Source organism: Girardinichthys multiradiatus, chromosome 18, assembly GCF_021462225.1.
Source record: "Girardinichthys multiradiatus isolate DD_20200921_A chromosome 18, DD_fGirMul_XY1, whole genome shotgun sequence".
Classification (NCBI taxonomy): Eukaryota; Metazoa; Chordata; class Actinopteri; order Cyprinodontiformes; family Goodeidae; genus Girardinichthys; species Girardinichthys multiradiatus.
This window is the reverse complement of record NC_061810.1, coordinates 46,588,422-46,615,887: the sequence shown is the minus strand read 5'-3', so window position 1 is coordinate 46,615,887 and position 27,466 is coordinate 46,588,422. Positions and strand designations below refer to the sequence as shown.

General features: G+C 38.7%; 1 long non-coding RNA gene across 1 annotated transcript; it reads left to right on the top strand.

Moving 5' to 3' along the window:
- The first annotated feature begins 403 nt into the window (after nt 1-403).
- LOC124884495 lies at nt 404-27,322 on the top strand. The gene is made up of 3 exons (XR_007042450.1): nt 404-670; nt 25,673-25,708; nt 26,277-27,322. It is a non-coding gene; the product is annotated as an uncharacterized LOC124884495 (long non-coding RNA).
- The last annotated feature ends 144 nt before the right edge of the window (nt 27,323-27,466 follow it).

The following is a 27,466-nucleotide window of genomic DNA, read 5'->3' as shown; positions in this document are numbered from 1 at the left end:
GTCTAACTGTTATGTTAGGGGAGTGTATTTTCATATGTATTAAGCAAAAATGGTTGCTAAGTATAAATTAGTAGATTTAGTTGCTTTGCTCTGAGTTTGGATGCGTATTTTTTCTTTGCATGGCATTCACAATATTTTCAGTGAAATTTAACAGATGAAAAAATGTATATATGTATATTAAACTGAAGCCATCAGTGCAGTTTCATCTGTTAACCAGCAGAGCTACGTCTAAATCTAAGCAGCATTAAAGACGTCCTTAGCTTAAGGTTCAGAATGTTTGTCCATCTTGAACATTTAAACTTTTTCGCAGTTTAATCAGTAAACATAACTGCAAAATTAGTAGCAATTACAAGAAATCAATGTACAGTTCTGTCATCTAAAAAGGTGACAAACCACCTTTGTGTCTGGTATATACACGGACTCTGAGCAGTTCTAACTCACCGAGGTATGAGACACGAGGAGGTCGCCTGCAGCTGAGACGGCGTGCGCTTGCACTGTGTCGCATGAAAGACCACAACTGCAAATGAAGGTAGTTAGGTGTGCAGTGATGTGCAACATGCTGTGGACAGATGCCACCGAGGATAAAGACCTTTTCTCTATTACTGCCTGCCACTGTCACTGTCGACTGAACTCTTTTTGATCCCAATGAGAACACGCTTGGCCTCACCAGGTATGGCTTCCAACTCCTCACCCTTGTTTCAGCATAGCTGCAGGACAGTTTATACCAGATATGCAGTTATAAGCTATAAAGTTTTCAACTGGTTCACAAAAGGAAGAAAAGCAAACATTGTTTCTTCCTGCTCTGTTTATATGTACATGCAGTTCTGTGGGATGAAAGCAAGCATGAAACTCATCCCTCCTCTTGTTACGTTCCTGTTTGTAAGCAATGCTTGACTGATAAAGAAAAATGATAAAATAAAGAACCTGAACCTGGCTGAGGGCAGGGCTGACCAATCATTAATGCAGCAAGCATGCCCCACTCTGTTATCGACTGGCAGACAGCCAGGTCCCAAGCTGAAAAACAATATGCACACCCATATAACCTATTCAAACTAAGACCCAAGAGCGAACCAAGAGAGCTCTAACTGAATGTTACTGGTAAACAAAGACCGCCATATTTCTGACGCAAATCCAACAGATAGTACAACGCTGCCTCCATGGCCATTATGTCTGTGCTTTGTTGTTTACTTGACCTTGTCACAATCAGGTCATTTTTATATATTCCAGAGGTTTCTGGAACTCTACCATCAGTTTCAGCTTAGCTGTGGAGGAGCTTGTCTGGCATTTTCTTACCAGACAAATTCTTAAAAGCATGAGCAGAAGGAGGTATATACAACAAGCCTGGCTATGATAAGAACAACTCCTTCTTACTTTACTCACAAAAACAAGAAACCCAATTGCACAATTTCTCTAAATGAACCAGAATCCAGGGTCTTCTATTTTGCTCTGTTCTCCTCATTTCACCATACAGGTTTTCTATGGGAGTTTGGTCTGGGGACAGAACTAACCATGGAAGAAGGATGATTTTTGTGTCCATTTAACCATTTCCGTGTTGATTGAGGTTTCAGGATAATTTTCCTGCTATAAGACCCAATAGTGACACATTTTCAGTTTTCTGGCAGAATATTCCAGCTTTTTATTTAAAATGTCCCAGTATCTTAAAGAATTCAAGATGTCATGGCCTCTATCGAGGCTATCAAAGCCTTTATAAAGAGAAACAGGTCCACAGTATCACAGGTCCAACACCATACCTAACAAAGGGTATAAGATGTTTTTTCACAAGTACATTTTTACATTGGACCCGTCTTGAGTCGTCGACGCTGAAAAACTCCTTCTTAGGAGTCTCATCTCACCAAATCACACTGTTCCAATTAAAGTCCCAGATGAGTTGCGCTAACTATGCATTTACATTTTTTGTGGTATCCCTCCCCAAAAACCTGGTGGCATGTAGAACATGTCTAATAATATTTATGTTTACTTATTACCCTTAGATGTTTCTCTGTGGAACAGTTAAACAGTGAGCTTTGGATATTTTTTCACACCCCCCTCCATCGTCTGAACTGGGCTTAATGGCAAGGCAAACATGACTCCTTGTCCAGCCTTGTTTGTCACAGCTTCAATTGTTTTAAACTTATTAATTACTGGTCTGACTGTAGATATGGGCAAGTTTAGGCAAATAGCTAGTTGTTTCTAGCAGTTTCCTGACTTACGAAGAACAACATATTTCTGTCTTACCTGATAAAGACTGTCCTTCCTTCACATTTATAACCTGTGGAGAACAGAATTCATGGATTACACACCAAATGTTCCTACATACTCTGCTTAAACTTATATTAATAAAACTAGAAAGACACTCAGGGAGTGCAGACCTCCGCCAAGGACACTGCATGTCATCTGCTGACAGGGTGAGGAACCATGTGGGAACTCCAAGTTGTCGCACCGTGGTCTGGCAGTGAGAAAGAATCCTTAAAAAAATACTGGATCCAGATTGTGCTCTGCATCAACACCGAACTCTAATTATCTGTTGCTTGTCCTAATACGAACCTTGTCTGAAAATTTAATCATCATCCGTTTTTAACGTTTTGAGATATTTTGCATACAGACAGAGGAGGTAAAAATAATGTTTCAGGTTATAGGAAACGCAAGGGGTTCCAATAACTATGCCACTGGTACACCTTGTTTTTTAGGTCAAGGTTTTCTAAAATTGTGAGTCTGATATGATGCTATTGCAAAAATAGATTGATTTAGATTATTTTAAAGCTTTTCATGCAACTTTGCCAATTTAATTTGGGGGTTGTTATAAATATGTGTGGCTCTTATTCATTGTTAACATGCTGATGTCCCCAGCAAGAAAAGAGGATAAGAATAAAAGGACAAAGGAACATAGTTGTGGACACCTGTGTTCAACCTATCACAGCACATTTGTGGCCTATTCAACAAAACAATGCATCAAATAAACTCAGACCCCTCTTCTCCTAACTCTGTCGATCAAACATGGGAGGGTCTGGGAGGGTCGCTGTGAGGCTTCTAGCTGATCCCACCAAAACCCATCAACTGTGGCTGGTGTGTCTGTCTGTTTGCACAGTAGTAAAAACCTAAAAGAACCCCACCCCCTTTGTCCCACCCCTGATTCTCCACCATAAACCCTTTCTGTTTTCCACAGAATCTCTCCAGTGAAACTATAAAACATAAAATAAGGCATTCAACATGTCAGTTGGTCTCAAAGCATTGGCTTTTTTTGTGTGCTAGTGCGAACGCTTGTGCAGATTCATGCAGAACTGCATCCGGGTGTGCGTGTCCTGTGGCTGCGTGTGTGGGCCGAGACCCTCGTCCTCTCCAATGACATATAGAGCTGCTGATATTAGCTCAGTGCCAGGTGAGTCTGTGAGCAAACAGAGCAAACAATAGCTGCAGCCCATCTCCTCCTGTCAGCCCAGCTCTCTCAAAGCCAGCCATTGTTCTGCTCACACACTGTGCATGTGTGTCTGCGTGTGTGTGTGTAATCTCAATGAGAAGATAACCCCACTGTATACAGGTAGAGACGCAACACAACATCTACAATACAAGCACCTTTGAGACATGTATTCAGGTGCAGTTATTGTTCAGCATCATTTGAGTAAACTAGGCTGCCAGTTTCTAGCTTGTCTTTAATGTTGGCAAAATGTCTTGTTCTTAGAATGTCCCTGTTCTCCAGTACTTGTCTTCACTGCACCATGGTCTATAAATAATGCTATAACTATTTGTACTCTTCTCCTGATTGATACCTTTTTACAAGGAGACCCCTCTGATCCTTTGTTAGGTCCCTGAAAACGTAGTGGGTGTTTTTTCACTGTAAGAACTCTTGAACCTGGTAGGTTCAGGTGACTTTGAATTTTGATGATTTGTTGTGTATCAACGCACATTTCCACCAGTTTTGGGAACCAAGAATGCATCATCAACAGTGGGCGTTATACAACAAAGGAAAGCACAGAAGCACAGTACGTTCTTTATCTTCACCGCATTACTTGTTGTTTCTATCATCCCCAACTTTGACCCGTCCACGGGTGACATCAAGGTTCGCGCAGAAAAATTAAGTATTCTGCGGTGCCCAAGTTGAACCATAGTTGGTGCTCTGGGATCTCTTTTTTGGTGGAAACATGCAACAACGGAACAGGCTCTGAACCACACGGTGCAGCAAAGATGAACATACTTGTGCAACCAGGTTAAGGTAGTTTTTAATATTTAACATTTCCACCCTAACAGATTTGTTTTTTCATTTAAATTATTGAGATTATATGTCAGATTTAATGTCACAACATTTTTGAAATGATTTATCAAAGCCTTATTTTTTATGTCACAAAAACCTGCCATTTTAACAAGGCTGTGTAGCACTCCTGTAGATGATAGACACTGGCCTAGATTCACTACCCAGCACATTAGTAGCTCCGATCAATATTCAGAATTTGCCCCTGTGGGAGTATCCAGATCTGTGGTTCTGACCGACAAACACAGCTGCACCCATCTTGTAACTTTTATGACTGTGTTGATTAAGAACACTTGCTAAATGCAACACATTGTGACACACAACTCTTGTGATACAGACTTTAACTGCAATTATGTTGCAGTTTGTGGAAATTTGCAGATACGTATTCATGCACTGCCCTGCTCAGGTCCCAACCCAGTATTTCGTGTTGGGTTCTGGACTTTCGCCTATTGCACCACAGTTTTTTGGCCATTCTGTTGTAGTTTTGCAGCTACATTTGAGATAAATGTACAATTCGGTTAGATTTAAGTTTTGCCTTTCAGACACAGGACCATTTGACTGAGTACTAATTGAGTGCTGAGGAGTTCTTGGTCCACATATCTCCACTTTTGTTTCAACATTGATGCAGTCTAGTGGTTTCTTCTGGCAACGTTTCTAAAAGAGCCAAACTTTGTTTGCATTTTATCCAATGTCTGACCTCAAGGTGAACATTTTTGTCACTTTTTTTAAGATTGGAGGCATTTTTTGTATTTATTCTGCTACTGAATCTTAGAACCTTAGATAAAAATGCAATTGTTTGGAAATGTCCTTAATATAATCGCTTTGATTGATGGACAGTAGGTAATTCTGAGAGATCATTAATGCTAAACCTTTGCTTAATTGTGGAGGGTCGGTTAATAAATGCACTTAATTAGCAGCAGCTGACTGACAGAAGCGTTAAGGGTGGGCTGAGTTTTTTTTTTTACGCTCATTTAACAGTTAGGCATTTTTTGTGTGGATTAGTGAGTATTATGTCATGACTCATAATTCATCTAGGGTTGTATTTTATTACAAGTATTAACTATTATGATTATTTTTAAATTATATTCTAATGCTTTAAAATGTGGCAATAATTATTATTATTTTAATGACAAAGCCAAACCCTTCATATGTTGGTATCACACAAAAATGAAATAAAGTAGGTATTTTTCACAAACTATATATGCTGATTTTTGCAACATTTCTTTTTTATTTGTGTTTGGGCTTGTATCTCAATGGTTGTATTAGTTCTGATTGCTGAAAGGAAGACAGTGAGTTGTTGGAAGCTGGACATGCTGCAGGATGTTGCAGAACAGTGTTAGTATTACATGTAACATATCAAACTGGGACACCAGAGCATAACATAATGACCTACCAAGACAAAAATAGTGATATCACCATTTCCAGCTGGAATGTTTGTTTATAACGCAAAGATTTATGTGGTGATGTGTCCAGTGAGGAGAAGCAGTCAGGGGAAATGTTTTCTGAGAAGCAGTAGCTTGGAGACCTGAAAGAGCTCTGTTGCCGACCCGGTCTGCATATAATTTCCCTCCCTTTTCTTCAAACAGCTATCACAGAATGCTTTAATTAGGGTGATGTACCGTGGTTGTAGAATTAATAGAAACAGTGAATGGAAGCAGCTGAAACATCCACATATCCATTCACACAGGTGCATTTACGGTTATTATACTCACAACACCATGAAGCGGGTCCCTAAAACGCAGTTTCATGCTCATTCTACATACGAGGTGGTTGGAGATTAAGCCAAAATACTCATATTCAGTCTCTTGTTCATTCGAATCCGACACTAAGAAACAAATGAGTCACTGCTGCAGTTATGTTTTTATGGATAAACATGTAGGAAGAACCTTTACAGAGAGCAGTTATTTATTTGTTTAATTTTGTGCTGACTAGCTAAATGTTATCCTGGATGATCCGACTCTGGGAGGCAATTCTTCTTCGAAGTGATCAAGAAGACCCGACTCCCAACAGGGAGAGTCTTTAACTGCTAATGCATTGCTGAGAATACATACAGGGAGGGAGGTAACTTTATTTTGATGGGCATGCCATGCAGCCAATTACATGCAAACACCAGGGTCCTCTGAAGACTGGAAGTGCAGCAGTGCAGGCCCAGTACAATTAAATTTTCTGATTGATGTTTGAATGGATATAGTTATATAAAATGGATATGTTCAAATAATAGCACAAGTTGAACACTGCAACACTGCAGCCTGTAAATTAAAAAACAAAACTTAGGTAAAACTGAAAGAAAAACAAGTCAATGGGGCAGGAAAGAAAACCCTTAAATCATTTTATGAAGTGATGAAAACTTTAACTAATTTGAAGGACTTATCAAATAGATTTAAATCATTCTTCCTGTATACCAAGTCAAGTTTGGCTTTGAAAAACATACATTAATGTAGAAGGAAGAGGCATATTTAAATGCATGCACGCTGGGAAAGTAAAGAAAAATTAAAAGGTTCTGAAATATTAAACAGTAGTAATTTAATTTAGTAATAATATTTTTGTACCGAATAAAAAGTAGCTTACCAGCACACACACAATTCATAATGCTAAATTAGGATAAAACAGAAGCCTGCAGATGATAGTAAACAAAGAGCCAACAGGGAGCAGTAGACTCAAAAGAGGACACAAAAAAAAACGTAGAAATTACAAAATGTCAGGTTTTCTGCTTGTGAAATAACAGCGGTCACTTTTTTCTGTGTTGATACTAAGCAGAAACACATTTATTAACATATTACTGTTTGCCAAAAAAACAGTGTATTTAACTGGCAGCTGTTACACATGTTTCATCATCTATATTATGGTAATGGTGTTTCCATTTTAAAGGATGCAGCTCCAGATGCTCTTATTGTGAAAGTGCAGAAAGTGCAGAAAGTGCATATTAAGATAACTTATTTACTTTTAAAAACACGGAAAAGCTGAATGTTATTTATTCTGGAAATATTTCAGAATTTTTTGATTTTCTTTTTACAACTTATGTGGAAATTCGACCTTAAACAAGATTTTTGTGTACACAAAATATTATGTTTTTTTTATATGCTAGCTTTATTTATACAGTAATATTCTTAATTACATAAATATCAGACTTTTTCTATTTATGTAAACAAATATTTGACGTCAAGCTTCCTTATTTCCTGCTCATTCCCTTTAGCTTCTTTTTTACATGTCCATATTACACAAAAACTCTGCGTCGTTTAATTTTTTCAAGGCTCGGGATAATAAAACAATAAAACTTTAGCGACTGAAGAGTTTTTTTCTTGTTTGTAGCTGTCTAAACAGAGAGTTTAGACAGCTCAAACTCTGGTTGAGGTTAACATCCCTGCTCCTCCTTAGCTGTTCTCCCTCCTCCCGTCCACCATATTGTTCAAACACGGCATGTAAACAGCAGAGAAGAGCATGCGCATGTGTGTCTCTGTGTGAATTTAGAACAAGAAAGACAGGAAGAAAAACCATTAAGGCAAAAATAAAAAACAAGGAAGGAAAAGTCAAGATTTAGAGGTAAAGATGATAGGTAAGAAACACAGAGGCCTTTGTCTGTCTTATCCTCACTTTATAGGTGTCTCACACTTTAACCCCATGACTTCTTCACCTCTCAAGCCCCCAATCAACCCCCACCCCCTCTTCGCTTCCACACCCTACCCCATTCATCCCTCCATCTTGTCATCCCTCCGCCCTGTGCTCCATCCCAGTGCAAACACTTCTCTGTGCTGCGGGAACAAAGCCCGGATGAATAATGGCAGGGAAATGTCACCATTTCTTCATGGCGGCAGCCTCCTCCCCTCGCTCCCCGCCAGCGCCGAGCCCGAGATTAACCATTAACCAGCCGGCACGGTACCTGAACCTTAACAATGGACAAAAACAGGGAAAAGAGAGAAGGTAGATGGAGGATAGAAAAAGAAAACACTTTATCTTTTTATTTGAAACATTGATGAATATTGTGCAAAAGTTTCCTCTGGGTGTAGCTGCTCACTTCAATCTAAGGGATGTAACAGTAAAAGCACATTTTTCTATAAATATGGAAGCTTTCTGCTAAAATCAGCTGAATTTCTGACTGGTGTGATCAGTAATGTGACTGACAAAGCAAGTCTTTTTTTATAGTTTATTTCCAGGAATCTTCTAAACGTTTGGAGGCAAATTTTATTCTTTTTGAAAAGACTAAAAGAAAAAAGTTAAAGAAACTTAAGATTTTTTTAACGAGCTGCAGGGTCCCCCAACGAAATTTTCAGGTAATGGGACAATCTTTGTTTGGCTGTAAAAGCAGCAGAAACCTCAACTGTCTGTTGTGAGCATGTAGACTGCATGTAGGAACCTCTTTCTGACTAGCTGTAAGGTTTTCATCCTTTACAACAAGAACGGGATTCATCGGTGATAATATCTTCACAGAACCTTACTTCCAAAAATCTGAACTATGCCTTTAATATTTACACACTACTCGCTAGTAGCATTTGTAGCTAGCTATTTTTAAGCTAATGGCTGTAGGTGTTTCTCCATTTAAAATGAAAATTTACAGTCATGAAAAAATTAAGACCTTATTAAATATTTAGTTCCTTATTAAGAAATGTTCACATACTGATGTCAAATGTAATTTTTTATGTATGTGTTTAAGTGAGCCAAAAGAGAAAAACAGTTTTATTCATGAAATGAAAGTTAAATACAAAAACAAAAACGTTTTTTCTAGCTAAGAAAAAATTTAGGACTCTACTCCCAGCTGCTAGTGAATTAAATAACATCAGCGAAACAGTTCTTGTAGCCATCTGCTAGTCTCTGGCATCAATCTGAGGAACGTTCGCCCCCCTCCTCACTTTCAGCTGTCTGATGTCACCCCACAGCATCTCAGTGAGATCACAATCTGGGCTTTGACTAGGTCCAGGTCTGTCCCACTCTCTTTCTCACCGTACAGGCATGAAGTCTCACATTAACCTGTATCAAAACCCTTCTGTGGGTGCTGTGACATTTTAGCATTTTAAGGAGTTTGGAGACTTCTTTTATTATCTCGTGGTCGACTTTCATGGTGAACTTTCTTGGACAGCCAGAGCTGGGCATGTCAGGCATAAATGTATTCTGCAGATCACAAACTCAAATGAAAAACAAAGCAATGAGGATCAGACATAATGTGAATTTGAGTTACTCTAACAGAGTTTAACTCAGATAATCCAGATGCTGAAGCAAATGATAACAATGGATGATGATTGTCTTCAGAACTTTTTAGAACAAATCCATTCCTGAATTGTTCTATTTGATTGGTTTCTGCACATGTTGGTAAATAATGTGGTGTTGACTGGGATGATGGTGATGGTGTGAATGGACTGAACTGAAGATAAGATGAATGCATAGTGTGGCTAACTGGTACTCATTAAAAGGTTGTCTGCTTTGCATTCACGCACAGCAGAAGTGACTGAAGTTCTTCTGAGTTTGGTTGGTTTGCTATGGGCTTTTTTAAGAAGGATTTTCACTTCAGGCATAAAAGTGAATACTATTACTGTGGTCTATGAGCCTCACAATGTTTTAAATGTAAAATGTGTAAAATCAGTGATATTTGAATTTTTAATGGAATAAATGTTGATTTTTTGGCAACAATTGTTATAAAGGAAAAAAACTTAAGGGAATCTGTTTTCTGTCTTACAGCCGGTTTCAGTCCATTATCATGTTGTAAAGCCAGATCTCAAATAAGTTTCATATTTCTCATGAGTTTTGCTTCTTCTAGAATTTGCTGGTATTTATAATAATAATAATAATAATAATAATAATAATAATAATAATAATAATAATAATAATAATTCTATCTACCAATAAAATGATCAAGCTATATCTGTGGAGTAATGTTTTATTAGGATCCAATTTAGCTTGAAAATCATGTTAAAAACAGGAGCGGATTTGGATTAATTGAATTAAATTGGTTTGCATCTTATTGAATCTGAACTTGGCTAGATGATTGGATCGTACAGAAATAAACTGGATTGATCTGAATTTAGTTCTGAGCAAATTGGATTTTTATTTAACTGGTTGGTTAGGGTTAAAATAATGTTGATGATGAATATATTACATTTTGTTTATGATCATTCTGTAAGACCTTTCAGTCAGTCAAACTAAAAATAAATTTTAAGAACCCTGGTTGTTTATTTTTTCTAGGCTGCAGTTTTTCCCTGTTGAAAAATCAGAGGGCATTTTGAGTCCCAGTGGTTTTATAGTGATCCGCCATGGTAACCAAAACTCTTTAGAGACTTCTACCCACTCATGTATGAGGGGAGACGTGGGAGGAGACATGCAGGAGAGGTGGGAGACGGGCGGCGCAGTGACCAGACGGCGAATGGTGGAGCAGAGGGAAAGGGTTGTAGGGAGCACTTGGTAAATAAGATGTTTGATTCATTCAGCGGATGTTTTGACGGAAACAGACTGAGGATGTAGCTGCACTGACTTTGGGCCATTCCCTCTCTGTTTTCAGGGAGGAAGTGAAGTGAACTGGACCTGTTCTGTTTGCCTTGCACTGGACCCTCACCTGTATCTGGAGCAGCACACTTTCTCCATTGATGCAGCTAGTTTTCCTTCTGTCTCCCTGAAAACCTCGCTGGCAGAGCTGCCCAAAATCTGGGCACATACTGCTCTCTCCTACCCGCCTGCGGGTGCAGAGCTGTGGACAAGTCTTGTTACTGTTTAGCCAAAATATCACTGAAAAGTGAAAGATGAGGCAAGGTTTTGAATCTCAGTTATCACCTTGGGTGTTTCTGGATGTTAGCAGCTTGATACAGTCACATTAAAGCCATAAATACACTAATCTGGATATATTTAAAAAATATATATATTTTCCCCAAAAATGTTTACCAATTTTCTCAACATTTATACCTGAAATATCATTCCAGAGTTCTCAGTCTTTTATGTTAAATTTGAAATTCAAATAGAAAGCATTGGCAAATATTTAGACAGCATGAATGCTTTAAAATTACACCGGGAAGCAATAAATGAAGTAAGTAAGGAAGGAAGGTAGGAAAGGAGGAAAGAAGGAAGGAGGAAAGGAAGGAAGGAAGGAACAAAGGAAGGAAGGAAAAGAGGAAAGAAGGAAGGAGGAAAGGAAGGAAGGACACAACACAACGAAGGTAGGAGGAGAGGGTGGATAAAAAGAAGACAAAGAAGGAAGGTGGACACAAGGGAAAGAAAGAGATGATACACAAGAATGGAGGGGAAGGAAGATGGACACAGGTGGAAAAAATAGGCAAGAAAATGAGCAAAGAAGGGAGGAAGAAAAAACAGGAGGAAGGAAAGAAGGTTGGAAGGACACAAGAGAGAAATGAACGCAGAACACAAGGAAGGACAGAAGGAAGAAGGAGGGGAAGGACACAGCAATGGAAAAAAATTAACAAACAAAACAATGGCAGTGGGAATGAAGGACACAAAGAATGGAGGTAAGGAAAATAAAGCAAGGACACAAAAAGGAAGGACAGAGAGAAGGTAGATAAGACAGAAGCAGGCTGGGCCAACAAAGGAATAAAAGACACAAGGAGGGGAACAAATAACAGCACAGAAAAGCAGAATGAACAAGGGAGGGACAGAGGAGGTAAAGAAAGAAGGACACAAGGAAGTAAGAAAGAACTCGAGGAGAGGAAGGATACAAGGACAAACGGAAAAAGGAAAGAATATGGCCATAAGTGAGGGCGGGAGAGAGGAAGGACACAATCAAGTAAAGACAGAAGGAAAAGTACGGGGAAGGAACTTAGTAAGGACCTGAAGAAAGGAAGGAGGGATAGAAGAATATACATGAGGTAGTGTGGACAGAAGAAAGGAAGGAAGGATTGACAATGGAAGGATAGTTAGACAGTGGGATGGGAAATACGAATATTTTTCCACACTCTTATTTTCTTTTTCCTTATTTTTCTGACCTAAAAATAGATTAATTCAGATTCTAGACTTTTCTGTGTAGGAATCAAACAAAGTGACGCAAGATATATGGAGTGTCTGTAATTGACTTTGAATTTGTCTGTATTATTGGTTTGAATTTACATTTTTTGGTAGAGTCCCTTGAGACATTTGTTGTGAACTGGTGCTGTGTAAATAAAATGAAAAGAACTGAATTTATATGACACATTTTAAATCCCTAGAAAATACCTAACCGGATAATATACTTTATTTTTTATAACCAAAAACTGAAACAGCAGGACAAACCTTTGTTTTGTTCAAGGTGTCAGTCTCTTCTCAGGCCTGTTTTTCTCAGATCTTTTCTTACCACCACCAGATCTATTTAAACCTGGATTTTTGTACCACTGCTTCAGGAGTTGGTTGTTTTCTCTGATTTCTCACCATAGCTAAGAAGGGAAAGGGAAACTAGCAATGGAAAGCAAAGTGAATGAATGATGGTGTTATTTATTTGGTTTTGGTTGACTAAGAAATTACCCGCCACGTCACTAATTTTGTCCCGTCTGCTGCTACCTGTGGGAGTAGCAGACCCCAAGAAGGAGCATGTGTTTGTGTTTGTGTGAAAAGTGTAAGAAACCTTGTGTAAATGAGGGATTTGTGTGTATTATCTATTTATGGCATGTTTGTGGGGAAGTGTGTGTATGTGTAGCAGAATTTCAGCAGCCACGTGTAAACTCTCTGGTCTCAGAGCAGACCTGCTGTACTCTAAGATGGCATGCATGCAGCTCAGAAGAAGCCGAGTGTTTACCTTTTAATAAGGTTGACTGACAGAAATCAGGGAGAATGAAACAGTATTTGTATTTATAACCTTTTAACTTGCTCAAAGTGCAGCACTCACCAATGCTGAAAATAGCTAACTTCCAATCTTCTTCCATCAGTAACAACTTCTACACCGCAAGTTGGTGCTGTCAGGGCTCACTGGTCATCATTTCTTTCTTCATTGCTAATTTTCCCAGATTTCTAATTACCTGAATTTTAGCACCACACAGTCTCACTCAGCAATAAACAGTTATTCCATATTTGATGTAGATAATCCGTCATTTTTGACAGCCCTCCTTCAGCCTGCACTCCACCTTCTCATGTTCTTCAATTGTTTTTAGTAGACGTCAAGTTTTAATTAACCGTCTTTACAAGCAAACAATCCATAAGACGTTTTATTTACTTTAGTAGGCCTCATTCAACTTCAAACAAAACCCAGATGGAGGAAAAAGAAGGCAGCTGTCTCTGAAAAGATAAATGGTTGATTTGGAAGAGGCTGACTGATAGTCACAGGGATTTTATTTGGTCTTTTCGTGTAATAAACGACGAGAGTAAAGACACTTTGGTGCTTGCTTTTCTTACTCTCTTACTGTATTGACAAAATCTAATAGATTTTTAAACTATTATTTCAATTATTTAGACAATTATATTGATAGTCATTATAATCAAATATTCTATTACTGTAGATGTTTGTCTCGCATTACCTCCAACAAGCACAATGTATGTCTGAAAAAAACTAATTCATAGATATAAAATTTCCAGCTGTATCTCAGCCTTCCTGAAGCATCACCGGTCTTTCAAACAAACCAGTCTGACCAGTTACATCCTGGTTCTGCTCTGTTTGCTCTGAACCAGCGATCCTGGCACTGCTTACTGTGTTTTTTCCAACAGCTGCTTTAGTGAACCTGTTAATGTTCACTTTGTCTTTAGATTTGGGTTTGATCAGTTTCTACTGAGGTAAGTTAGAAATGTTTTTGTGCTCCTTGTTTTCTGGGAGCCGGCCCTAGACATCACTGAGCCAAGCAGCTGCTTAGGGCCCCCAATCCAGCAGGGGCCTCTCATAAATGCTTTACTTTTAACACCAACCATACAAGCTAGCCTGTGGCGGGGCAGCTTACGGGGGAAACCCGCACAGTGAATACACTCCTCTGTGGAGGTTAAGGCCGTTCTTGCATGGACCACACCCAGACATGCTGCACATAGAGTGTCCCACGAGGACATTTTGTTACCGCAGGGGCAGAGCTTGGGGCCTTCCTCGACTACACCGACGTTCACTGCGGTAGCCATGGTTAGCTAACTGGGCGTTTATGCCTGCGGGGCTCTCTCAAAAGCTTGCGCAGCTAATAAGTATAAGCTAGCTTGCTGTACGATATTACTACCGGTACTGTATTGCTACCCTCAAGTATTGCTACTTGGTGGATAAGCGTGAAAAATTTTGCTACTTCGCGCTTGTACTAACCACGAGAAGTATTTCTACTTTTCGCAGGCTAGCGAACAACCGTATAGCTGGGAACAAGAGCCCGGTGACCGAGTTGTTCACCCGGTCTATGGACAGTGTAGCTTAGCACCCAGTAGTACAGCCGTTAAACAGCTTCTGGGAGAAGCGAGAAGAGGTTTTTGAATGACGAATGACACTATGTCTACCCTATTTATAGGGTGAGGGTCAGGGCCCCTCCCAACATAGACGTCACTGATGTCAGCCATTCAGGGCTGGCATAATGACATTTAAGCTTCTGTCGAGGCCACGCAGGAGGTGTTCTCCATAGTGAGACACAAAACGAATGCTATAAAAAAGAACAGCAGTTTCTGAAATACTCAGACCAGCCTGTCTGGCAGCAACAACCATGCCACATTCAAAGTCACTTAAATCACCTTTCTTCCCCATTCTGATGCTCGGTTTGAAATTCAGCAGATCATCTTGACCATGTCTACATGCCTAAATGCATTGAGTTGCTGCCATGTGATTGGCTGATTAGAAATTTGTGTTAACAAGCAGTTGGACAGGTGTACCTAATAAAGTGGCCGGTGAGTGCACATGTAACCATTCTACACTAATACAAGGCAACTGATGTCCTCTTTCTAAGACTAAATGAAGTTTTTGATAACAAATGTATTATATCTGGATATTTCATATCAAATCTGACAGTATATATTTATAAAAACAGTAATATAATCAATCAATTGAAAGTGAACAAAATACCTTTAAATTGTTTTTGTAAAATTTAATAAAGAGAAAATTGAATTTGTGCAGAAATGTGTCACTATTGAAAATGGCTGAAATCATATCAGGTGCAAATTGTGCAATGTTTTGAAGGAGGTAGTAAGATCCAAAGAGCTGTCCGAGACCTTCAGAAAAAAGATTGTGGTAACCTGTGAATCTAGAGGATTCAAAGAGGTCTCACAAGAATTTGAAATGAGCCATTCCATACGGAAAAGAGTCTGCAAGTGGAGGACATTGAAAACAACTGCCAATATGCAGAGGCTGTCCAAGCAAGTTCACCCTGAGAGCAGACTGGAAGATGCTAAAAGAAGTCTCCAAAATATCATCATAAGACCTTCAGCTGGCTGTTGCTACTGTTGTTGTGAAACTGCACACCTCTGCAGTCAGACGGAGACTGCACATGTTTAACTTTCATGAGCAGTGCATAAAGTAAAAACATTTGCTTATTAAGAAACATGAAGGCCAGACTGAAATTTGGTGGAGAGAACATAGTCAAAGGTCAGGACTTCTGGAAATAATGTTCTCTGGACAGATGAGTCTAAAATAAAATTGGTTTGGTCATTTATGTATCAAATCAAATCTGCATTTAAAGAAAATAAATTCTTGTGAAGCATAAAATGTGAGACTATCTATAAATAAGTTAAAGCTGAGGCACAACTGGACCCTGCTACATAACATTGACCTAAAACATGGAGATCCAAAGGTTTCTGGTACAACTTCACTTACTTCCAAGGTGCATGAAGAGGGACAAAGATCTGGTGAGGTCAAGACTTTAGTAACACTCCTGAAACGTACTGAGAAACAAATTTTATTGACAGACAAAGATGTTGTGGCTGGTGGCCTTCATCTGGGTCATTCACAAGCCAAAATGAGTTGGTCTAAAGTTTGTTTCAATGTTGCTGAAGTATTTTCCTCAAATAATCCAACAATATATCAAAAATCCCACCAAGGACTTGCTGAAAATGAAAAAGATGGACAGTTCCTGGCAGAGTTAAAGCCCAGTTCTTTATCTCATTGAGATGTTGTAGGGTGGCTAGAAACAGAATGAGGAGTGGAGCAAACCTTTCTCAGACTGATGTCCAAGACAGGTAGATGGCATTAAAACGTTTTTCACTGATGTTAATTCAGTCAAATGGGGTCAAACTAACTATTACAGGGTAGGTGGTTCTACATTTTTTCCTCAGCTTGTTGATATCTCTTCGGTAACGATTATAAAATGGTAAATGTTTGTTTAACTGTAGTTACATCACTTTCTTCTTCAGAGATAAATAAAACAAAGATAATATTTTAATGAAAGAACTGAATATCTATCATCTATCTATTTTTTGTGTAGGTAGCTTTTGTCAAAATGCTCATTGGTAATGTTTAAAATGCTGGCATTCACAATCCTGGATATCCCTGATTTTAGCTTGGTTGCAGAGATATGCTCATCAACTGCAAGCTTCATTCTGAATGACCTTGCTGATCCAAACCGAGGCTGTGAAGCAACTAGGATTTAGCAAAAAGCAGCATTCATGAAATAAATACTTTTGCATGTGACTTGAAGAGAGGATGAAGTTTGGACAGAAAGTAGAGACTGCTTCAGTTTGGCTAAAGGTTCAGATAGAAGACAGGCAAAGTAACTAAAAACCAGCAGACCATGCTAAAGAGACAACATCTGCATCCTTGCATGCAGAGCGGGTATATAAACATGCTGCAAGAATATTAATCTACATAAAAAAAAAAAAAAAAGAATGGATTTCCATTATTAAAATAGGAGAAACTTTGAGACTTCTACAGAAGCACAGAAAAAGAGGAAAAAGAGAGGAAGAGGAAGAAGAGGTTTTATTGTGTTGAGGTTTGTATGACTCATGCATGAGCACACCTTGCGAACATCAATTAAAATCCTCGCAGGTTCCAGGAAGGTATTAAAAAAGCTGACGTGACACCAGGATGCAAGACTGCTCTGCAGGGCTGGCCCCACCCAACCACTTGTCCAGATCAGTGTGTGTATGTTTTCATCTAGCTGATGTGCAACACTTCTTCATGACCAGCTCAACTTGGAGAAGAGTCTTTATATTCCACCTGCACTGGACATAATATAGAACTAAAACTCAATACACTGTCTGCATATGTTTTTTTAACCTTTGCATCTAGCCTTTAATTGACATATTTGGTTTAACTAACTGTCATTTGAAAGCGTTTATAATAAAAAAAAGTAACTAAATCTAAACCTACTAAATGGGTTTGCAATTGGATTGAAAGGTTTATTCTCTTTTTTTTTTAAATGAGTTGCGACAGGGACTACCAGCAGATAAAATACGTGTTTATGCTGATGACACTTTGATTTACACAGCAGCATCCTCCTTAAATCAAGCCGTGAAGCTTTTTAACGAGATTTTCAGTCACATTCATTTAAAGCAGACTAAATTGAAGGCTTTCAGTCAGTTGTTTTCAAACTTCATATGACAAGACTACCTCTGTAAATTTGAGGCATTTTAAACTTGGACTTTTTCAATCTTTTGTGTTTTGTCAGAAAAAAAACAAATATGCAAATAAACAAAAGAGTGCTTATCTATTAGCACTGAATGTTTAGTAAACTACATGTTAAACTGTTAATATCCAAGTTGAAAAGATTAATTATTGAACAGATGGTATCTTATCACTGTCCTCCTCTTGAATTCACTGAGATCCGAACACTGACCCATCGTATCACAAATGCTTATAGGCACATTTCTTTCACCAAGGCTTGTCTGCATGACTTGGTGCTTAATTTATACACCCATGGAGATTTATGGGAGTGATTGGAACACCTTATATCAATGATTTGAAAGGGTGTCCCAATTCATTTGGCAGTATAGTGCATGTGTGCCTAACAGACACACAGCAGTCATCAGGCACTTACCTTTGAGGAATAGTGTCGCTTCTCCTTTCTCGATGAGGCACCTGACATGTGTCCTGGAAATCTCTTAGACTACAGCTGGGTTTACTCTTGTTTATTGTCACCAGGGTCAGCTATGTACTTGTCAGTGAGTTCAAGTTCATAATTTAAAAAAACAGGGATGTTCAAAGTTTTCCAAATAATTAGCAAGGTTGATCGTGTTCATCTGTGATGGACTGGCGACCTGTCCAGGGTGGACCCGCCTCTTGCCCATAGAGTGCTGGAGATAGGCACCAGCTCCCCTGCGACCCACTATGGAATAAGAGGTAGAAAATGACTGACTGACTGACTGATCGTGTTCATGCACAACAGTGTTATTGAACTGTGGCTGTTTTGCATTTTTGCTGCATGTCATGTTGAAATCAGACCTCAGCATCAAACAGATTTCTACTCTGAAGCTATCCTTAATATTTGTTTACTTTCACATATTTTACCATTTTTAGACAGTTTTCACTTTGAAGACTTGCTCTGTGATGTTCACTTAGGACACTCATAAACTCTCTGAATGTTTGAACTGGTGTTTAATGTTTTCCATGTCCCAGGTTGCCCTCACCACTGCACAGGACCCCAGTCGTCCTTCTAAGCTTCCTCTACGCTGATTTGATCTCTTTTTGGCCTTTTTACAAGCACTCATTGAATAAAGCTACTCAGCATGCTTACGGGAAGCACACAGCTCAGCATCACAACTGCTTCTCTCATGCTTCCAAACCGAGCCTTTCCAAATCGGTCCTCACAGAACCTTCTAATTCAGGGTCGAGTTTAGAAAATCTCTCTCTCCCTCCCTCTCTCTCCTTAGGACGGCCTCTAATACAAGCCGTTGTCCGGCAAAGTTGATGCTAATTTTAACCTGTGAAAAGGTGGCTTTGTCAGTCCAGAGGTGGCTTCAGAGAGAGTTAAGGGGAAAGATGGGGGTGAGGAAATTTGCAGATTAAAGAAGGAAAACACGGAAAGAGTATTAGGAAATTAGGTTGTCTTTCCTTTTTCACCTATAACAAACTTTTTGCATTTCTAACACATACAAAAGTAGACATTTCCAGTTCAATTTCATGTAGTTATCCTGAATCAGCAGCTAAAACGTATTTATCGCTGTGTCTGATCTTTTATGTAATTTTTATCTGCCTGGTTTGTGATCCTTCAGGATATCTTCCTTTGTTCTCAGCCTGTTGCCATAAATGTCTTCAAAAACCCTAACAGGATTTAAGAATTCAACAAATTGCAACAGAAACTGAAAATGGTGCAAGAGTGAGTCTAGAAAAGGAGAGAAATTCCCTGGCCCCGGCCTATATGCCTGCACATGGGCGGCGTTCTCTCTGGCCCATGAAAGGTGTGATTGTCCAACAGCTTCCACGAGCCAGGAAAGTTCCCCCAGCAGCGGTCGACGGCCCCTCTATCTGCCAGGAACGGAGGGCCGGTTATGTCAGATACCATGATGGTACAGGAGGAGGAGGAGGAAGAGCAATGGTGGGATTTAAAAAAGAGTCTTTTAATGAGTGTTATAAATACTACAGACAGACAGTCCAGCACACACTGAACGACAAACACACATCAGAGGACAGTAGAGACTGAAATTAGGCTTGTCGACCTGGAGCGCCTGAATTAAAAGAAGGCCAGCTCTCTGTGTGTTTATTTTGACAGGGGGGAGCGAAGTAGGAGGGGTGGGAGGTCTACAGAGGGACACAGAAATGAAGAAATAAGAAGGAAAAGAAGAAAGACCATGAGAGGAGAAGATATTTCAGGTTCGGACATTCCTCCGCGTTCAAAAACAAAGTGCCAGTCTGGGCTGACAAATCGCTTTTCCTTCTTTATTTTTCAGGAGATTTGAACTAGCTAGGAAGAAAAGAACACTCATCTGGCTGTGAGGTGATGAATGCTTCAAGGTGGATCTTGTGTGTAACTCAGAAGAGTTGGACATTTGGAAGAGAAGGAGGATGTGTAAAATGCCTTCTACCTAGCTAATCTGTAGTATGTTCTGAAGGCTATGGCTGTTGTTGCAGAACTTTCCAGCCCAGAGAAGCTGCTTACATCTGAAACTATCCACTGCAAAAAGACGTAGTTATCAAAATCCAAGCATTAGAAGGAACCAATACATATGATTTGTTTTTTTACACCAGGGGTCAGGTTAGAAGATTAATTCCAAGTAAACATGTATATGCTTACAAATATATTGCAGTGATCTGGACATCTGGAAGAAGGCTTGAACTGTGCCCTACAGATGAAAAGAAATTTAGGTTAGGATGTACAAGAACAACATAGGAATCGTCAAGGCTCAAACTGGTTCTGGTGTCACTGAAACCTAGAAGAAAGAAGTCCGCTCCAAAATCGATGCCTTGAAGTTTGACTGAAATTTTCAATAGACAAGCCCATTGCCTACTGGAGAAATGTTTAAGAGTCAGACAAGATTAAGCTATTTGGCCGCAGTGACAAGCAGTCTGCTGGCAGAGTTATGGTGCGGCCTTTAAACCTAGGAACACCATACCAGCCAACAAGCATGTTGGTGGATGCATCATGCTGTGGGACTGTTTTGCTGCCAAAAGTAGGTAGAATAATTAAGAAAGAATACCCTCACATTCTTCAACTTTATCTCAAATCAACAGCTTAAAACTTGGACATAACTGATATTCCGAAAAGGCAATATTCCCAATCACTTCAAAACTGGTTTTGCAATGAATAAACCAGGACAGCTTTAATATGCTGGAGAGGCCCTGGTGAAGCTCTGACCCTAACCTTGTTAAAAATTTGGGAACCATGTTTAAAAGCCAGATCTGTGACAGGAAACCAGCCAATTTAAATTAAATTTACTTGTTCTGCCAAGAAGAGAGCTCAAATGTCTAACCAGAATGATGCCAGAAGCTTACTGGTGGCTTCAGAAAGTAAGTGGATGAGGTGCAACTTGCTATGAAACAGTATATAAAACATTACAAGGAAAATTAGGAGCATAAATAGGTAGATTATATATGTGGGGTTTAATATTTTAAAGATGAATCATGTTTCATCTTTTTTAATCAGGACATAGTATGTTTAGGCATGACTTTGGCAAATTACTCATGATCACATTTGTCATGTCCTAGATCTTTATGTAAAATGAAAATCTTCAAATCCAACAAATGGAAATGAACTCTTCAAAGCCCTTTTTTCTCCCTACGGTATCTGCACTGGACCAAACTGTGCAGCAGTGTGTTTACAGGCTCATGCTAAAATAATCGCTGCTTGTGTGCATGAGCGTGAGAGGTTGTCGGCCTCTCCTCAAGGAGCCCCGTTCAGCCATACACCCCCCCCACACACACACACGTGAACTGAGTCTGGAGCCAAAGGACATAGTAGCAGTCATTCATCCTCTGGCTGCAGCTGCCTCCCCCTCCATCCTTCTGCCTCTGGTCTTCAAACCTTTTTCATCCCTCCACCTTCCCACCATGTCCATTTCAGGTTCTGGGAAGGTATAAAAACACCCTGGGTTGGATGTGTACTCATAACACCAATTTGCCCAGAGACACACCAGTAAAGGCCAAACCATCATAATCTGTGTCCAATCTGTCGCCACAGACCTGACCTGGTTTTTTCTTGTTTCCAGTGGGAAGGACACGTTCCTGGACTTCACCAGGACTACGGATGCGTCGTGTCTTCAGAGTATTGTGATACTCAATCACTTTTATTGTCTAGACTGGTTCACATTACTTTGAATTGACTCTGAGAGGATGTTTAAAACACGAGACATGCAACGTTTGTTAATTTTCTTCAACATAATGGCTGAAGAGAGCAAAATACATTCATCATGAATGCACCACGTTTTAGCCATGTTCTCAAGCACTCTTCATGCTATGTTTACATCTCATTCAACACAAACAGCTTAGAGCTTAATTTTCAGACACAGTTTAGAAAACGTTTTGGACCTGTTAACAGAGATATGTAGTAACTAGTTGAATTTACTCAGTTACATTTAGCTGAGAAACTTTAAATATCCTTCTAGGAGTTGACTTACGTTTTATTTCTACTTAAGTAAAGTTATTTTGAAGTAACACTAGTGTAACTTGAGTACAATTCTGGCTAATTTACCACCTCTGGTCACTTCTTGTTAGTAAACACGCTTCATTGTTGTGATTCCATTTTCTATTTGCTGAGCCAGTAAATAGTATATATTATAAATACATATATATATATATCAATTTCAGAAGCTTTATGTTATGAAAAATGTGGGAGATGTTCCAATGTCTTTACCAACTCATCTCTGCCAGTCTATTTTATAATGGCATTTTTTTTTTTGTACTTTCGACGCATTTTTTTTTTCTTCAAAATACCAGAACTTACACATAAATTTATATTTTTATCTGTGTGATTTAAAAAAACTTTTACCAAACAAAACAAATCTAACTTGGTATGTGAGCAGTCTTTTTACCAAATACTTTTTAACTCTTACTTCAGTACATTTTTAGGATGATTACTTTTTACTTCTACTTCAATAAAAAAACATGTTGAAGTAGTGCTCCTCTATTTTTGGTTACTCTGCCCATGCAATGATCAGTTGGTTGAAAACAAATGTTCACATATTGATGTTTGATCTTTTTTTATCCCAGGAAAAGAAAGTCATATAAATACACGTAAACACTAAAAATACCCTTGTTTGATGCAGTAAACAAAATACATCAACAAAGTTGTTTTCTACCTGAGGAGAAAGCTTCATCACCCTAATCCTGAATAGTAGTGTTCTGCAATTTGATTGAAACAACTTCAGTCACACTGAATTGCAGCAAAGCTAGCAATGTTGTCATGTTGTGGGACACCAAGAGGAATGTCTTGGTCTGTTTCTTAGTACTGCTAGTATTGCTGAAGTCTTTGTCCCTCTTCATGCAGCTTGTAAGTAGGTCAAATTGTGGCAGAAACCTTTGGACCCTTGAATCTTTTTGAAACATTGTTATATTGCAGGGTCCAGTTCTGCTTCAGCTTTAACCTTTAACAGATGGTCTCACATTTTTCTGAAGCAACCTATGTTACACAATATAATTCATAAGCTGACCAGGCCCAGCTGCACAAAACCATGACACTTCCACCTCTATGCTTAACAGTGTGAATGAGGTACTTTTCTGTCACGACTTGAGCAATGGACGAACCCAGAATGCAGACTAGCAGGCAGCATGATGTTAAATGGAAAAATATTTAATAACAAAAAAACTCACTCACAGGAGGTGACGGCAAAAACAGACATGGGCAGGCTTGGCAAGACAGGCTTCGTGTGAACAGCAGGACATGAGCATGAAAATGAAAAACGTTTCCGCGCCGACTAACTGAACAAGGTGTGTTTAAATGGAGCATGATACAGGTGGAACACAAAACTGATTAACATGGTGCAGGTGAACCGAATAAACTTAATTGACAGAACAAAACGTGACTGGAGCAAAACATGGCTTGAACAGAACGCAAATCCAAGGAAACAAACTAATAGAAACATAACTAGAAAAACATGAAACGAAAGCATAACCAGATCCAAAAACTTAACTTGACCGCACATGAACTAGAAGACAAAATCTAAAGCATGACTAGGAAAATAATAAACAGAGACATGATTAAAGACTGGAGCAGTGAAAAACATAAGGAAAAAACCAGAAACCAAAAACCAAACAACCCCAAATCATAACACTTTTCCTGGAATGCTGTATGGGGTTCATGCCAATCATGTCTTCTTTTCTGATGACCACATAATTAAATTTTGGACTCATTTGTGCAAAGAACATTATTCTGAAAGTCCTGGTCTTTTTCTTAGAGAGTGTTTAGATGGCTACAAAAAGCATCTCACTGAAGTTATTTCAGCCAAATGGGGCACCATTAGTTAGTTAGTAGGGTGTCCTAACTAAAACAAGTTTACATTCTGTTGTTTGTGCACTAAACTCACTTTATTTCTATAGATAAAACAAATAGATTAGACATGGATATGTGAACACATCTATATACAGATGTGAATATTTCATGGGTTGTCCTAATTCTTTTAACTAATCAAGGATTTCCTTGAGGAAGTAATGTTTATGTGCGCTTGATGCTTGGGATTAAAAAAGAATCCCAAAAAAACTGAACTTTTTTCCCTCCCACTTCACGTTTAGTAATAAATTAATTTTGATGCTTTGGATTCATCAATGTTTCAATCTTTCCTAAAAATTATTGTTTAATTTAAACTAAAGAATGAACTGTATATTTCAATTAAGGTTCATTATCATCACTCCTTAAACTGAAGCAGGGAAGACCCTGATTTGCATGTCGCCAGGAAAACAAAAGTTTTCAGTCACACCTGAAACTGCAATGGGGGTGGTCTTTTCTCATGTGTGACTGTTAATTTAAACTCCCTGATGGTTTCAGCAGCACAATGGGTAGGTGGAGGGCCACTAATCTGCCCCTGCTGGGTGCTGCTGAGGTGTTTTACTGGATGTGAGTGTTTGTTGCTGTTAATTGGTCCTGGCTGGGTGGGGGGTGGCTGTGATTGGAGGTTGTGGAAAAACAAATGATCTACAGTAACAAGTTAGTGAAAGTGAGCAGGACCTTCATTCCTCTGTAACATGTTAACCAAAGGTCATCAGTCATCCACTGACTTAAGAAGCTGATCATGGTGGGACTGGCTGGCAGTAATGTGACTGGATTTTAGATTTCCATGCACTCTCTGCTAAATAAACTCTGAAAAATACACCGGCTCTACTTTTCATGGCCCTTTTTAGGTAGATCCAGCTTTGCAACGGTTAAAGTTGTATTTTATTTCTGTTTAAGTAAAACCACCACAATCTGAAATGAAAAATAATGACTACAGGCTTAATTAAATGAAATCAACTAAATTTTAACTTAAGTTTTGTGACTTTCGAGTTTTAGTTCCTTAGCTAATTATTCAGTTTTTATTTAGCTCCAACAGTTTAGAGGTAGAATAAATACAACCTATTTGAGGTTTTTCCTTAGACTGTTGCAATGTTGCAGCAAAATAAATATTAATAATCTTAGTTTTCATGGTGCCTTTATCACATCTTTGGTACAACACTCTTTGCACTAAATAGACTAAAATGTTTCCATGATTATTTTTAAAAGCGCCGTGTCACAAAATACAGTTAAGCACATTTTAAATGTGTTGTTTACTAATGAAGGCCGGGCAGCCTCCCTTTCTCCGAATCCTCCTGTCAATAAAATGTATTTTATTGTAGAAATAGTCTTCATCACTTCAGAGGATAACTAGTCCGACCAATGTAATCATCTTATTTGCTTCTAGAGGTTTTAACATATATGTAACTGTCAATCATCTTAGTATGCATCAGTATGAATAGAAATTAAAGCACATGCTTGAGTGAAATTTAATCAACAAAATTAATCTCGACAGTTTTACGGAGAACCAGAACTTCAAAGTAAAAGACAAAATTAAACAAAAAACTTTTAAAGACAAGCTGAGACAACAGACCTGTCTTTGCTAACAAAATGTGCAGCTTTCGTCCTCTGAAATTTATATAAAGAGACCTTGTTACATATTAAACAACAAACAATTTTTCATGAGAATAGTGATGTAAAATTAACTGAACTTAACAAAGAGGTTTTCTTTGCTTTGTCATAAGATGTGGTTTGTTTGTAGGACCGACGTCTCATGCAGGAGCTTGGACACAGCATGGTGAGTAGAATGGTTATTAATAAAATAAACAGCAAACTTATACTGGACAACTGGGGAAACAGGACATGGAGCATGGGCAGGGAATCAGGCACTGAACCGCAGCCAAGGAGCAGAATAACAGACTTTGGGCAGGAGAACTGAAGAAACCAGCAAAAACCAAACAGCTCATATGCAGGGAGAGAGTGAAGGGGTCCGCAGGGCAAGCAGGTGAGGGTAATCAGGTAGAAATGAGGAGCAGCTGAGGGAAGAACATGAACTGGAGCAGGCAGAGAGGAATACAAAGTTGTCTAAACTAAAACGGCATCAAGAGGAGAACATAAAACCAAACATAGTGAAAAAACTAAAGCTCAAACACCTAAAACAGGCGGATCATCACATGCTTGGCTGAAAACATGACTCTTTAATGTCCATTTACAATCACTTGTTCTGACAAAACACTTTTATCCATAAAGTTCCAACTTATTTTTAGCAAATATCTCCGCTATGAAGCAAAAATGTGATAAAGCTATAGACACAGCAGAGTTTTATTCTTATATATTAAATACTTCCCTGGGCTTTTGTTTTTCAGATCGATCAGTTGGATCAATCAAAAATGATCGTCTCCAGCTGCCAATGAAACCCAGTAACTGCTGCGTCTCATTCCTTCGTCTTTTCGTCTGACTGCAAAGAAAATTCAAGTCTTCCTTTTTCCAACATTTTAAGTTAACACATCAGGAAAACTTAGCTCAACCAACAACGTTTTTGTTGCTGATTTATAACAAACCTGTTAACTTAAAATCCGATCATTTTTAAGTAGTTTCTATTTCGACTAACTTTTTAAGATAAGTTATCAACCTAACAACGTGTTCATGCAGCAAACCGACATTTTTATGCTGAAAATGTTTTTTCTTTTAACTAACTACTAACCCCCTAAATCATCTTTGACAAAATTCAAAATTAGACTCAAATGAAAATAGAAAATGCTCACATCCATGTCCTGAATATATTATTACATTTTTCCAATTTTATTCAAATAAAATTATCTTATTTTGTATATTTCTTCAATGGTTGCTGTGCGAAATTATAAACAAGGCAGGTCCAGTTCGCTTGTAAATTAATGTTCTTTACAGAAGTAAGAAAAAGCATTAAAATGACATCAAAGACATCAAAAATAATATTTTAAAATCTAACTATGATGCATTAAAAAATCAATAAAATGCTAATACAAAGCTATTAATTAACTGGTAGAATAAAATGTAAAAATAAGTGTTTTTATCTTTACATAAAAAGCTGCATTAAACATGTGGAGCTTCTTGCTGGACAGGCTTCCTGGGCAAGGTCCTCCTTCTGGCACCTCACACACAACCAAACACTCATCTGCTCCATGGATTTACCATATTGCACAAACAAAGGGAAAACAACCTGTTTTTTATCGAGTTTTGACAAAAATTCAACGTGGAAGACTCACGTCCACTTCTGGCTCCGTCTAACTACTCCACCACGTTCTTCGCTCCAACCAATCAGCTCCTGATCCACATTCCTCTTCAGCCAATCATCCCTCAAGGCTTCACTTTAAAAGACCTTCATACGCAGAATCTCCTGCTCGTCAGCTGAGCTTCGACCTTCCTCCACCCCATCTCCACCATCAGGCTTCAAGCTCCTGCTGACTCCATTATCGCCTCAGGCCTCCACTCCATCACCAGTATCAGGATCCTGGGGGGAAGACTAATCTAATTCTAACCCTAAGATTTTTATTCAAGCTCATGTCCTTATCAGCAT